Source organism: Capsicum annuum, unplaced genomic scaffold, assembly GCF_002878395.1.
Source record: "Capsicum annuum cultivar UCD-10X-F1 unplaced genomic scaffold, UCD10Xv1.1 ctg83390, whole genome shotgun sequence".
Taxonomy (NCBI): Eukaryota; Viridiplantae; Streptophyta; class Magnoliopsida; order Solanales; family Solanaceae; genus Capsicum; species Capsicum annuum.
Window position 1 is genome coordinate 2,468,496 of NW_025894259.1, and position 12,625 is coordinate 2,481,120.

A 12,625-nucleotide genomic window follows, 5' to 3' on the forward strand; every position below is an offset into this window, starting at 1 on the left:
GATGGTAAGTTATAGCCACCTAATGCTTTACACCATATTTATCGAGCAAGGATTTAAATAGAAGGTTGAAGAAGTGAAACCAACCATCACTAATGATCACCCATGGTGTGCTAACTAATGAAAAATATTTTTCTTCAGAAAGGCGGGGAGACTTCTACCTTCATTGTTGGGAAGTGGAACTGCCTCCACCTATTTTAGATACATATTCAACGACCACTAGAATATACTTTATTCCATATAAGCTCACAAATGGGCCCGTGAAATCAATCCCCCTACATCAAACCACTCCAATTTTAGGATAGGTGTCATGGGGAGTCCATGTCTCCATGAAATATTGCCTTGACGCTCACTAATCATAAGCTTGGCCAAAATCATGAGCATCCTTATAAATAGTGGGCTAGTAATACCCACATGTAAGATCTTGTTGGTTGTGCGGTTACCACTATAATGATCCCCAATTGGGAATGAATGACAAGCTTTAAGGATGTTCATCATCTCCACTTCAAGGATATATCTCCAAATGACTCCATCAGCATAAATCCTAAGGATATAAGGCTCATCATCAAAAAATTCCTCACCTCAAGCATAAACCACTACTGCTACTGGAACGATAAATCTTTTGAAATAAGACCACTTGTAAAAAAGTTGGCAAAATCAGCGAACAAGGGATTTAGTCTTGAGATACTACCAAGAGCCGTTCTATAGCCTTTTCCTCTAACTTCTTCTGCATTTCCTCTTCCTCTAACTTCTGTATTGCCTCCTCCTCATCTGGAAAAGATCATCTATGTCAAGGTCATCCCCTAACTTTTGTACCGCCTCTTCCTCGAGGCGATACAAGTGATCAGCAACCTAATTCTCTCTGCCCTTTCGATCTTTTACTTTAAAGTTAAATTCTTGCAACAAGAGGACCCAACATATCAATCTTTACTTGGAATCATTTTTCTTGCAACAAGAGGACCCAACATATCAATCTTTACTTGGAATCATTTTTCAACATAAGATACCTCAATGTTGTATGATCTATGTTAACTATGACTTTGGTCCGAATTAAGTAAGACAAGAACTTTTCAAAGGCAAAACCTACCTCAAACAACTCCTGCTTAGTAACTATCTATTTTTATTTTATGAGGTTTAATGCCTTGCTGGCATAATAGATCAAATGAAAGATTTTTGCACGTTTTTTTAGGACAGCACCTAAGGCCACTGTGCTAGCATCATACACAACCTCAAATGATTAAGTCTAATCAGGGGATACTATGTTAGGGGCTGACACCAATCGATCCTCCAGGTACTCAAAGGCCTTATGAAATACATCATCAAATACAAATTTCACCTCCTTCTATAAAAGCTTGCATAGAGGATCATAAATTTTTGAGAATTCCTTGGTGAACCTCCTATGAAATCCAATATGACCCAAAAAACTTTGGATACCTTTTATTGAGGCTGGTGGTGGCAACTTTTCAATTACCTCAATCTTTGCTCTATCAACCTCAATACCCTATTTTGAAATCTTGTGCACAAGAACAATACCGACCTTTACCATAAAATGGCACTTCCCCAATCAACACCAGGTTGCACTCCTCATATCTTTGAAGTGTGTTGGCCAAATGGGCCAAACAATTATCCAAAGAGTCCCCAACGACTGAAAGGTCATCTATGAAAACCTCTATTGTATCCTCTACCATGTCAGAAAATATGGAAAACATACACCACTGAAACGTGGAAAGGCTATTGCATAGTTCAAAAGACATCCTCTTGTATGCAAAAGTACCATAGGGGTAAGTAAAAATAGTCTTTTCCTTATCTTTTAGAGCAATCAAAATATGATTGTATCCTAAGTACCCATCCCAAAATAGTACCAACCCATGCCTATAAGTTTATCAAGCATTTGATCCATAAACGGCATGGGGAAATAGTCCTTTTGAGTCCAAGTATTTAGCTTTGTATAGTCCATGCAAACTTCCAACCTGTAACAGGTCTCATGGGCACAAGTTCATTCTTATCGTTGGAAAACACTGTGATTCCACCCTTTTTAGGAACACATTGAACTTGACTGACCCACTAGCTGTCTGCAATGGGGTTAACCACTCCAACTTCTAACCACTTAGTGATTCTTTCTTTATAACCTCCTACATAGGAGGATTCAACTGATTTTAGGAATACAATTTGGTTTAAGCTATGTTTTATGAATACAAATACCTAGTGAAATCCCTATAATATCTATAATGGTCTATCCAATGGCTCTCTTGAATCTTTGCAAAATTGATATTAATTCCTCAACCTGTGACTCCAGTAAGTCAATTGTAATAATGATCAACACGGTATTATTGGCCCCCAAAAATACATATCTCAAGTTATATGGGAGGGCCTTCAATTCCAAGACAGGTGGCTCCTCAATAGATTGTCGAGCTGGAGGAGTAGTTCTATTCTTTAGATCAAGAACAAGCTTCTTGGAGCATAATTATAAGAACCCCTATGATATAATGAGCTCACTATCTCATCATATTCATCAGTGCATTGCTATCAAAGTTTATGATTATCGCTGCTAGTGCCTTAACCCTAAGTCTCTCTTTAATGGGCATAGTCATTTTATCAACATCGTCATCATTAGTGTCTATCACAAACACTACCTGCATATCATCTAGATGTTGCATTGACTGAGATAGATTAAAGATCACTTGCTCATCATTGAGTCTGAAATTCATCTGCCCAAACTCTATATCAACTAATTCTCTACCCATGCTAGGAAGGGTCTACCCAAGATCACAGGGACTTGGAAGTCCACCTCACAGTCAAGAATTATGAAGTCAATTTGAAATATAAAGGATGGAAGCTTCACCAACACATCATAAAAAATACCAATTAGTTTTTTCACAGTGCGGTCGACCCTCAATAACCTCATAAATATCAATTTAGGTGCCTCTAACCCCAACTACTTGTACACTACTAGTGGCATCAGATTGACACTGGATCCCAAGTCGCATAAAGCCCAAGAAAAGTTAAAGGACCCAATAGAACATAGAATGGTGAAAGCTCCAAGGTCCTATTTTTTCCTCTAATAAAGACCCGGAAGCAAAAACACTACAATGGTGCACATTATCAGCGGGCTCAAAACTCATCGTCCACTTTTTTATGACTAAATATTTCATGAACTTCATGTAGCTAGGTAATTTCTCTAGTGCCTCCACAAGAGGAATATTAACTGACAGTTCTTTTAGTATAGATAAGAATATATCTGGTACTTCTCTTTTTCTTGATTCTTATTCAAATGGTGAGGAAAAGGTGGTGGAGTCCATGGAATAGTCTTCAACACCGATTCATCTACCTTTCCTATACCTTTATCCTTCTCAGCACTATGGTCAACACTTGTTAATTTTTCTGACTCTTCTTTTAGGGCCTCATCAATATCAACACTATTATTCCTTGACTCACTAACTTTAGGAACAGGGGGGGGATCAATAGTAGAATTACCATTATGTATGGTGATGTCCAGACAATGACTATCATTCTTAGGATTCTGCACTATATTTCTTGGAAGGGTGCCCGACTATCATTAATTCAAGTTGGCTGCTATATGCCAAACTGTTGCTCCAATTGCTTTATTATAGTATCTTATGATTTTACTTTCTAGGTCAAACCTAAAATGTATGCCTTAATCTCCTTAAGGTAACTCTCCTAACTTTCCTGACCCATTAACAAGTTGGACAATATAGACTTTATCCTTGACTCACTATCCCGACTGCCTAGTGGAACATATGCTCTGCCATTCTCTTTATAATCATCCTGGCATCTCTAGTAACCATCTCGCTCTCTGCTCCAATGTACCTATCCCTATAGTACTTTCGACCTTAGTTCCCTTGTGTTGAGTTCCAATTGTTTTGTGTAGATGATTGGACCTTGGCTTAAAAACCCGCTAACTCTCTATCTAGATATTTTGCCTCATCATCCATATCTGGATTATATGATTTATAGGCCCTACCTTGCATGCCCACTGCATTCACCTTCTCAAAATTCATTATTGCAAACTGCTTTGTTAGTAACCCAATATTATTCCTCAGTTGTGCAATCTCTTGTGCCACTATGTGATCCATAACTCAGTGCTCACTAAAAGTCAAATAGAATAAGTTCCAGTGCCTCTCTCCACCTCTCAAATATGCCATCCTCAGTTGGTGAGAGTGATATGATCTAATATCTTTGATACTACCTCCCAACATAGATGTATAAATGCTTCACTAGTAATAGTATTTGCCATAGCTCTAGAACTGGAATTCAGGGCATGATAGAATATTACAAGTAAATTTGTCCCTGAGATTCTATGATTGGGTACCATCATCAACTTCTTCTTAAATTGAAACCATGCCTCATACATTGATTTAGAACACAATTACCTAAAATAATAGATCTTGTCCTTCAACTATAGTATTCAGGATAGAGGGAAGAATTGGTCTAAAATCTACCTCTGTAACACATTCCAAGTAGTAATATTCCCATGAGGTAGTTTCCCTAACCATAATAACACTTGACCAGTTAGAGAGAAAGGGAACAACCTAAGTATTAAAGCTTTTTGATCCACCATAGGTAAAGTATAAGAAGTACAAACCCTAATAAAATTAGTAACGTGCATATTTGCATCATCCACTAGCAAACCCACTAATACATCTTTTAAATTAACAGTTGAATCATAGCACTAGTAAAGTCAAACTTCATAACTAATAGCAATGCAAGAGGAATGATAGCTCTTATCTCGATAGGCTCAGTGTATCCCAATTCCTCCTCTAGATCATCATATGGTGGAAAATACTTATAGGATGGGATTATTTAAGCTATACACCTTCTACCATTATCGAGTTCTGCTCGATGGTCAATAACCAATCTCTATCTTGCTCTCTCTACCTCTTGAGCTACACGCTGGGCAACTTTATTATCTTTCCTCTACTATTACTCTTCTAGTAATTATGCAGTGGTTTGCTCTACTATTTCATAAGGACGTTGGGGAGAAAAATCATGGATCATCTTGAGGTAGCTCATGATGAGCTTTACGAATGTGCCATGAAATCATATGATTCTGTTGTAGGATTTTTTTAATTCTAGATCAAGCAGGAGTAAGGGATTGACTTGACTCCTCGTAAACTTCAACAACTTCACTCACTAATTTTGTAATAGTGTTCCTCGACGATGGCACCAAAATTTAAAGTTGCCAAAAACTACACCTCTAAGAAGTATAATGTGGCCATGTCAAATATAGTAACTCAACTAGGTTGGGGTCAAATCCATAGGGAATAGGTTGAATCTATTTCTTGAGTTTGTTGAAATAGTTAGGAAGATTAGAAAAGTAAAAGGGAGGAGGGAAGGATTTGTATCAAACAGTAAAAAATGATAAGTTGTGAATGCTTTTAGTTGTAAACAATCTGAAACAAATGCTAGGACTGTGTTCCCTATGGCTTCTTAACTCCTCCATAGGTTTCTTTTGCTCAATCGACTTTCTCTATGGTACTTATGCAAAATCTGACAAGATATGTATCACTAACTTTCTTGTGAACTTATTGGTCAATCTCACCCTTCACTTTGTGAGTCTCAGGGTGTATCCTTACTAACCCTTGTCTTTGATCCCAATTTAACTATCACCTTGTGGGTCATAAATTATTAGAGAAAGATTGATTGCCCCAAATCACTATCATAATCTTTTTTTACAATCTTGACCTCCCTTGTGAGGATAATCATGAATACAAGCAAATTCTCAGCATTGGCCACCACTAAGAAAATAATTAAACTGAAGAAAATAACAATACATATAGCAACAATGATCTAAATAAATCTCGTACTTCCACTACTTCTTTAATCTGATATGGTTCCCACAACCATAGCTAAGGGAATTAGCGGCTCATAGTTGTACAAAAATCTGTGTAATTCAACCAAGAAAGCATTGAATTAATTACAAAATAATGAAAGAATACAACCCAAAGTCTCAATTTAATTACGTAACCAAAAACCATGAATAAGAGGATTCCAAGATCAAAAGCCAATATTGAAATCAATATGCTTGTAAGAATATAAAGTGTGTAACCTAATACAAGAATAACCAAAGGATATTTATAGTTTCTCTAAATAACAAAGAAAACTTAATCAACATAAAATAGGATAATTAAGTTGATAGTGCTCCCGCCTTAGGTGATGAGTCATCTGGACTGAAGACGAGTCTTTGGCTGCTTTCATTTCTTTCTTCTATGCTTAGTGATAACGACTTGTGGTTGGACCTCATGAGTAATTGCCGCAAGTCATTGTAATTCTAGTGAATTTTCAACTTTCAATACTTTTTCTCTATTGTTAGAACGAGTCCTCGCTATGAATTATTGGCTGTCATGACAACACGTAGTCTTAATCTATCTCCACTAGGACTTTAACTTGGTTATCTTTAGGACTTTTTCTCATTTTCTCAAAATGACTCACACCATGACTCGTTGTCATTCCTGACTAGTTGTGTTCAGGCTCAATCTTGTTCCTTCAAATGACAACCTTTATTCTCAACACCACAACTTGGGCTACGAGTCATGAGGTGACATAACGACTCATAGTCCGGTTAGTACTTTGATTTTTCTAGAGATTTTTTATAATTTTTTATCCATGTCACCTCCAACCTTATTAACGCCAGTTCCAACCTAATTAACTTACAACACACACAAAACACACATTATATCTAACAAAATGGCGTAAGTATTTAAATTTTTCAATATTTTAAGCATTGAAAATGCCCTGCACCTATGGCATATCACCAGCTTCCCTTGTTATTCTTCTAAGGGCTCCTTAGGGTGAAGTTTCTAATGGTGAGTTCAAATAAACAAATCAGATACTTGCTCAAGTTGGGTCATCTTAATCTCTTTATCACTTAGTGTTGGTTTTACTCATGATTATTTAGACATTACTAGGTCGGTCAATTAATGCAATTGAACCCTCTGATTTTTACTTGGTCTAAAGTTGAGGAGGGTAACCAAGATCTTAGTAATGAGATGGAGAAGATTTTAGGGTTATGCATGTTAGTGACACTGAGAGAGTTGAGTTTATGGATTATTAGCTAAAGGGTACGGCATATTAGCAGTATGATGAGTGATAAGGGATTAGGGATGAGAATGCTAAACATGTAGTTTGGAATAATTTTTCTGCGAACTTTATTGATCACTTTTTTCCTCAGGAGTTAAGACTACCTGAGACTTATGAATTTGTGAAGTTGAAGAAGGCAACTATGAGTGTTAAGGAGAATGCTTTGATGTTTTCTTAGTTTTTTTCCTATGCTTTAATTGGTGTCTACTATAAGGGCCAGGATGAGGAAGTTTGTGTCTGGGGTGTTTGATTATGTAGAACTATAGTGTAAAGGGTCAATGCTGAAAAATAACATGAATATTTCTAAGTTGATGGTGCATGCTCAATAGATAGAAAGGAAAAAGAAAAAAAATAGAGGTTGTGGAATGTCAAAGCAAAAAGGAAAAATCTACATACTATGAGGTGAGCCATAAAAAAATGGTAATAAGTCCTTCTTTCCTAAGTGATTGTTTACTCTTTCCCAATCTTCAGCTAGTGCACCTATGCCTAATCCCCAATCCTATGGTAGTGTTGTTCATATTTCTCCTAATCACCATTCTTTGAAAAGTATAGTAGGCCTAACCCAAAAGAGTGTTATAGACAAATGTTTTAATGCGGAAAAGTAGGTCACTTCTTAAAGGAATGTCTATTTGTGAGGCATAGTGATAAGGGTAAGTTCATAATTCAGCGCCATCACTCCAGCAGGTCAAGTTGCCTAGAAGAGGACTATTTTAGGAAAAAAAAGGAGATCAAAACTAATTATATTCCTTGACTAGTCAGTAGAGCCTAGATAGCTTTCCTAATGTTGTGACCAATATGGTTTTTAATATCCCTCACATTTAGTATAATTAGTGTTCATAGGCCCCTATTTCTTGATGTTAGTTGTCTTAGATTAAAACCTAGATGAGTGAGTAGCATGAGGCTAGTAATGTTGATTTGGGGGTTTGATTTTATGTAAGTTTGATGTGATGTTGTTTCATGGATTTTAGTGAGGATGGTTTAGTAATTGGGATTAGTTGTAGTCCTAAGTTATCAATTTTGTCTTGTGAGTGACGTTATCTTATTTTGATTGCATATTTCATCCCCACGCTAGTTGATAAATTACTCTAGTCTAGCTTTAATGTGTTAATGCTTTCTCTCCTAGTCCATGATCGACCCCTACGGAAAGAAGAGAAAGCCTTACTTATTTTGGTAAATCCTAAGGATGTTCCACATCCTCAAAATCTCAATCTTCGTGCTCTAAATACTTTGCGTCTATGTATGCTTTCTAGATATCCTGATTTTAAGTTGAAACATCTTGACTTATGTTTATAGTCTAAGTGTAGGATAGAGTTTCTAATGGTTTGTTTGTTCTTTTATCTTACAGCTACCCATCATTCATGGATCAATTATTCCAAGGGAAATATAATATAACATCCCATAAATCTCTCCATGATCTTAGTATTTTACAGATGAGTTTATGCTTCAAAAATCAAGACTTGAGAACCTTGAATCAAGCTAAATCATTTTAGGATGCTTATCGATACTTAAAGTGGGATTTTAGACGTAGAAATAGGCCCATACACTATACACAAGGACCTATGAGGTAAACTCTCATGCTGTGGAGCACAAGAGAGAAAATCAATGAAAGACCCCTACACTGGGTAGTGCACCACACGACCATGGGTAGCATTGTGGGTGCCACACTTTAGACCCCTTCTCCGATATAATATTATTAATTTTCATTTTATTTTAGGGTACAAATATCCTTTACCTTTTATAAATTGTCCCTTTAATTTTAAATACAGCACAAAATGTCAGAAACTTTTACACATTCAAATCGAAACCCATTCTCATTCTCTCAAGCTTCTAACCACCAAGTTGAAAGAAAAATCAAGCCAGGGCTCCAAATCCAAGGTATTTCTCTCCATTATTCATCTCTGAGGTATGTAAGAGCAATAACTTTCATGGGAAACCCTGTTCATCCCCACAGTTGAGTCATAGTTATATGCTAAGTTATGATTTTAAGTTAGTTTTTTAAGACTAAAATATTCTGAGTGTCGTTCTTGAGTTTTGATATAATTTTCTCCTATATGATTGTAGGATTGAAAATTAAATTCCGAACTAAGTTAGTTCTTAGACATACAGTAGATTTCCATAACCAAGGGTTAGTTTTCACATAAACTTCATGACTTAGGGAGTTTTACTGAAAATTGATTTCATGTTCCAATTGGTTTAACTATAGTCTTGTTATAAAGTATGTTTAGAGTTAATTTATGAAAAGTTTTTTTTAAAACCTATGTACTGTACCATGATTTGAAAATTTAAAATAAGTTATCTTATCTTGAAAGCAAGTAAGTTATAACAATTTAGCCAAGGCTCGCTGGGAAAATATATTTCTTGATATGATATTTTATCTACTAGTATTGTTTCCAAACACGTCTTTAAGACATATGATATGAGAAACTATTATGTTTTGGTATGATTATTTATCACCAAGTTGGGCATGAGGCCAAGGTCAAATACTCTAACTACATTGCCATCGTAGGTTTTGCCATTGTGCTAAGAGTTGTATCCGTAAGTTATGTTTCATCTTACATACTGACAAGGTGTAAGAGGACTCTTCTCAATGTGGGAAAGATATTGGACTCCATTATGCTTACATTATTTATGTCGATTAAGCGAAACTCTCCCAATTTGGAAAACATAATATTTGTTCAAGTTACTTATTATGTATGATGTTTGTATTAAAGTTATTTTTTTATAACTTTTCAATTAATTGTTTTTGGGCTTTCATTTCATGAAGTTTACTATTTAAGTTTCTATATGTCTTTAAATAACTCATTCATTTCACTACTTTATTTCCTAAACATTGCAAGAAAAGAGTCGGTAAGTCTTTTGTTTCACGTCTCCCTACTCATATCATATGTTATGTTTTAATTCCAAAGTATGCCAATGTCAATTTTTATTCTGATTTTATGTACTAATACATTTAAATATTGATGATTTTTTTGTGCTATATCATTTGGTGATGTAGATTCTAGAATATAGACTCATGACCGCAGTCGGTCCTTTATTAAACCATCCAATTTCAGCTTATGGCGAGTCCTCAAAGGACTTGGTGATGATTTGTAAAATTTTAACTTATTAGATAGTTTTAATTTGTTAAATTTCTAGCTGGTTAGATCGTTTCAATTTAGTGTTATTTCCTAATAAAGGTTGCTCGGGGCCATGTACCAATAACTCTTTTAGTTCATGAGTATAGAGGCTTCATTTGACAAAAGATAGTTAGTTTTTTTTTTGTATTTCAAGTTGATGTTCAGTATTTCAAATTAAAGTTCACCATAATTGTACTAATTTTCCCATAGTTGTATGTCTAGTTTCCGCATATTTTTAAAGTCGAGTTTTATGAACAGTTTGCCAATCCAAAGGCCAGCTTGGGATCACTCTGGTTCCTAGTGTCATACATTTGGGATGTAGGTTTGGAGTGTGACACTGGTGTAACAACATTACTTTAAAATTTCATGTTAAAATTATTTTTGGAATCAAAGTTATAAATTCAGGCTAGGCTAGTTTCAAACAAAATTTTCAGAGCCATTCTACTTCTTTACCAGCTTTATCTAATGCGATAAATTTTGATTTCATTGTAGAGTGAGAAATACATGTCTGTTTGGATAATTTCCAAGAGACTGCTCCTCCACCTATAGTAAATACATATCAACTCATGGATTTTACTTCATTCAATCTGATGATCCAATTTGCATTACTATATCCTACTAAGTTTCACGGGATATTATTATAATGCAAAGCATAGTCTTGAGTCTATTTAAGGTACCCCAAAACTCTTTTTATTGCCATCCAATGAGTTTTATTGGGATTACTTGTGTACCAACTCAACTTACTAATTTTACATGCTATGTTTGATCGTGTACAATTTATTATATACATTAACCATCCCAACATTCTTGCATACTCCAACAATGAGTCACTTTCACCTTCATTCTTTTGAAGTGCAAAGCTCACACCCAATGGAGTCTTGGCAATATCAAACTCCAAATTCTTGAATTTTTCAAGTACCTTTTCAATGTAATGAGACTGTAAAAATGACAACCCTTATGGAGTTCTATGGATTCTTATTCCTAAGACCACATCCGCAACTCCAAAGTCTTTCATATCAAACTTTCTCTCGAGCATTTGTTTCATAGCATTTATGTCTGAAATGTCTCTACTGATGATCAACATATCATCCAGACATAAACAAACAATGACTTGGTGATTTGGAGTGTCTTTAAGGTAAATACCTTTATCACATTCATTTATCTTGAACCCATTTGTCAACATAGTTTGGTCAAACTTGGCATGCCATTATTTAGGTGCTTGTTTTAGTCCATAAAGTGACTTAACAAGTTTATACACCTTATTTTTTTTCCTAGAACCACAATACCCTCAGACTATTCTATGTAATTTCTTTCTCTAATTCTCCATTTAGGAATGCTATTTTCACATCCATTTGATGTATTCAAGACCATATACTACCTCCAAGGCAATCAACATCCGAATTGATGTTATCCTCATTACAGTCAAGTATGTATCAAAGTAGTCAAGGCCTTCCTTAAGTTCAAAGCCTTTTACAACAAGTCTTGCCTTGTATTTGTCAATAATACCATCAACTTTCATTTTCTTTTTGAAGATCCATTTAGAACCTAAAGGTTTATTTCCTGGAGGAAGATTAATCAAATCCCATGTATGGTTGCTTAAGATTGAACCAATCATATTATTGATTGCCTCTTTCCAAAAGGATGTGTGTGATGATGGCATCACTTCATTAAATGTTTGAGGCTCATTTTCTAAGAGAAATGTTACAAAATCTGATCCAAATAAAGTTGACATTCTTTGACATATATTACGTCTTGGATTATCATCATTATGTACATCCTCACTTGGTTCATCTAGAGGTCATTTAAACCCTTTACTAGACTGTTCATGTCCAGTTTTATATGGATAAATGTGTTCAAAGAATTCAACATTATCTGATTCAATATTCAATAACAATAATCTTGAAATACTTTAACAATTCTAATCAAGATAATGAAATTCAATTCTCAATATATGAAATCAAATCACACATATGAATTTGTGAAAGTAGTTATGCAATTCAACACTTAAATCACTCGTAACACTATAAACTTCAACAACGATAATTGGGTATGAACCTTAAATTAAAATTCATGCAAATTCAACTTTAAAACTACTTTTGGAAATAAGGATGAAAGGAGTATCCTTGCTCATAACCCCACATACCTTATTAGGTTAATTTGATGAAGAAACTTGACTTTGGATTCCGATTGATGTTCTTGAGGGCTTCTTCAAGAAGTTCTTGAACCCAAAATATTGGATTCTTAATTATCTTAAAGAGGGTGTGATGAAGCTTTGGATTTCTTGGTGTTAAATTTGAAGTTCTAGGTTTAATCGGAAAGAAATTTGGTGAGGAATGAGTATAATATACTTAGAATAACATCAAATATTATGTTTTTGTGACTTAGGGAGAGATTAATTGACCTAAATACCCTTC